We start from the raw sequence: 2,946 nt of genomic DNA, 5'->3' as shown, positions 1-2,946 counted from the left end.
TTGTGAGCTACATCGGTAGGAAGAAAATACCACAGTATTGAGCGATTCTGACGTGGTCCAAAAAACGGCCTTATTGACACCCCTTCTTTGAAAGCAATCGGATAAAAATTGAAGGAGCTATCGGTACGGCAAACTCGAAAAACATGGTTTCGAGAAAAACGCGTTTAAAGTTTCAAGTAGTAGAATTTTGAAGAAATTTTTGTTTTACCTCTAATCTGCGATGCCTGCACCATACAATTGTCCTTTCAGTTTAAGATTATCTTCCTCTTCATCCTTTCTGGCAGAAATTGTCTCTGCGGGCAGCTTTAACCTTTTCGGTGAGGGAGCGCTCAGATTGCGTGATGCGCGTAGCGTCGGCTTTGGAGCAGAAGTTATAACAGTTGAGTCCAATTATTATGCCTAATTGATCCATAACTTGCATGATTCCGGTAAAACCATCATTAAAATATAAAACAGCAAGATATACGGCTGTATCAAGCACGATTTTGCCACTAAAAAAGCTTTTTGGCGCCATAGACCACACGAGCGAATTAAAGCTTTTGTTTGAATTTTGAGTGAATCCGCCTAAGCAACGAGTTAAAAGCTCATCGCTGCTTAGTTCTTCATAAATTGGTTTAATGACTTTGAACATTTTTATTGGCATGGCAGGATTGTGCTTAAAATTTTTTTTGTCTCCAATTACTTTTTGTACTTGCCAAGAGCACCATGAATTTGGGCCTTCTGGGCACAAATGATGCTGCGGCTTTTCGTCGGTCGAAATTTTGTGGTACAGTGTGGCCCAAATGGCTTTCTTCATATTTTCTAAAGAGTTACAGTGCCGTCTAATTGCAAGTCCATAATAAATCGCTAACTCATCGATTAATTTACCTGTTAACTTTCCTTTGCCACTTAGCCCTTTCGTTTTTTTTTACTAAATTTCTTAGTCTCGTGCCTATGCTTTTCTGCACATGATCAATACACTCCTTCTTTTTAACGGTCGGATTTTGCTCTAAGATAGCTTTATAAAAGTTTTACTGTCACCATCTCCCACATAATTGATATAACTAACATCATTTACTTCGTTAGCTCGAGCAAACATTTCGGTCGCAGCGTCCACCTCCATTTTCCCCGCAGACCCCTCATGATTAGCTTTGCACTCGTCCTTGTGCGATTCTTTTCAATTTATATATTCAAATGTATTTTTTTTGTTTTTCAATATGAGCAACCTTTGCAAAACTTGCTTTTAACATTTACATCAACAACTTTGCCAGTAAACTAACCGATTAGTGAAACAATGCCGAATAGCGACAAAAAACCGCGACGATGCCAGGATCCATCGCCCGAAACTGTTATTTCTCGATTTTCACCTTTTTTGACTGATAGTATTTTCTCTTCTTGCGCGGCTTCTTTCATTGAGAAAAAACACACTGATTTAGCAACATCGCAAAGAGTTTTCATGATGTCATGATAGCTTTTTTGATAAACTGGATGCGGCAAATCCATAAACGCACAGAATTTTCGTGTACCATTTATACAGATGCCTAACAAGCGCATTGCAAAAATCATTCGGCGATTTATTTCATAGGCTTTATTCATGATTTTAGGGCAACTATCAATATAAACTGGAGCACAATCATCACAGCTAACGACGAGTTTGAAGCCCAAGCCTTGCTGACTCGCTTTAGTAAATTTCACTGGTTTGTGGCATGTACAGCAAAGTAAAACTTCCGATAACACTGAAAAAACTGATGCAAAAGAGAGTATACAATATCCAAAAGAACTATCAAACGATATATTGTAATTATCCTTTGATAATCTCAACTTTGACGACGTTCCGACGCTCTCAGCTTCCTGCTGTTGCATGTATCGATTCGACACTTTTCGCGAGGCAATTGATTTTATTTTAGATACTCTTTGACTACTGTGAGTCCCTTTTCGTGACTGGAACGAGTTTTTATCCATTTTCATAAATAAATGTCACTACAAACGCTGAGAAACGCACGGGACCAACAATAAACACGTGCCTTTCACGAGCACAACCAAAACACTCTGTTGTGTATTCTAACGGACTTTCTGCTTTCTCAGCTTGAAAATTCAAATAGTAGAGACATTTATTAGTCATATTTCAAAGCTAAAAACTGTCGACAATCGATACAACCCATATATAAAAAATCAAAGACTGTGTACCGTTCTCCAGTGCACTCAAAATATCTGTAAAACGGCTCTACGACTATGTTCGGAAAATTGACTTTTTGGACTATTTAAAATTTTTTCCCTCTCATAATCAACTTTTTATATCATTTTTGGATAGTTTAGGGAGTGTTTAAGCCAATAAAAAAAACGTAAAAAAAGTCACAAGGTGATATTACCCCTTAACAAAACCTGGCTCTAGAATATTTGCCATATTTTGCACAATTTTTTTTTTTCGAAAATTTGATGAAAAACACTTTGCGAAACTGTTACGCCGAAGGGGCTCAAAGCGCGCGAAAAAGAAACAACATCGTGATGTCCATATTAGCGGCACCAATAGTGTTGCGTTTTCATCCATTTGAATTTACATGAATATTTAAACTTTATTATTAAATAAATATAAATAAACAAACTGATTGTATTTTAATGAATCGGTTTTATAATGCTTATATTTCGATAAATCAACCAAATTTACTAATTTAAAAATTTATTTAAAAACCCAATTGTAATTTATCTTTAAGTCATTGTAAAAATTCCCCCCGTATGGAATCAAAACCATATTTCGAGGATGTACTTCAGATGTTTACATGTAGCTCTTGCAGTAATTTGCATCCACAGAATTGCTGTTGTGGTTAGTATGCGACACCCGTGGCCCAATTTCCCACGTTAGTTAATGCATGACACTGCACTTTTAGCTTTGTCATTTGTATGGCTTTACAGATGTGCAAAATTGTCGTTCGTGAGATTTAAAAATAAATAAGTGTTTTCAAAATTTAA

General features: G+C 36.5%; 1 pseudogene; it reads right to left on the bottom strand.

Annotated features, from left to right (window-relative positions):
* Positions 1–210: 210 nt before the first annotated feature.
* On the bottom strand, positions 211–929 carry LOC139809459 (uncharacterized; annotated as a pseudogene).
* Positions 930–2,946: the final 2,017 nt, after the last annotated feature.

The sequence above is a fragment of the Temnothorax longispinosus genome, chromosome 3 (genome assembly GCF_030848805.1).
Source record: "Temnothorax longispinosus isolate EJ_2023e chromosome 3, Tlon_JGU_v1, whole genome shotgun sequence".
In the NCBI taxonomy this organism is placed as follows: Eukaryota; Metazoa; Arthropoda; class Insecta; order Hymenoptera; family Formicidae; genus Temnothorax; species Temnothorax longispinosus.
The sequence above is the reverse complement of the archived record's forward strand: the minus strand, read 5'-3'. Positions and strand labels throughout refer to the sequence as shown.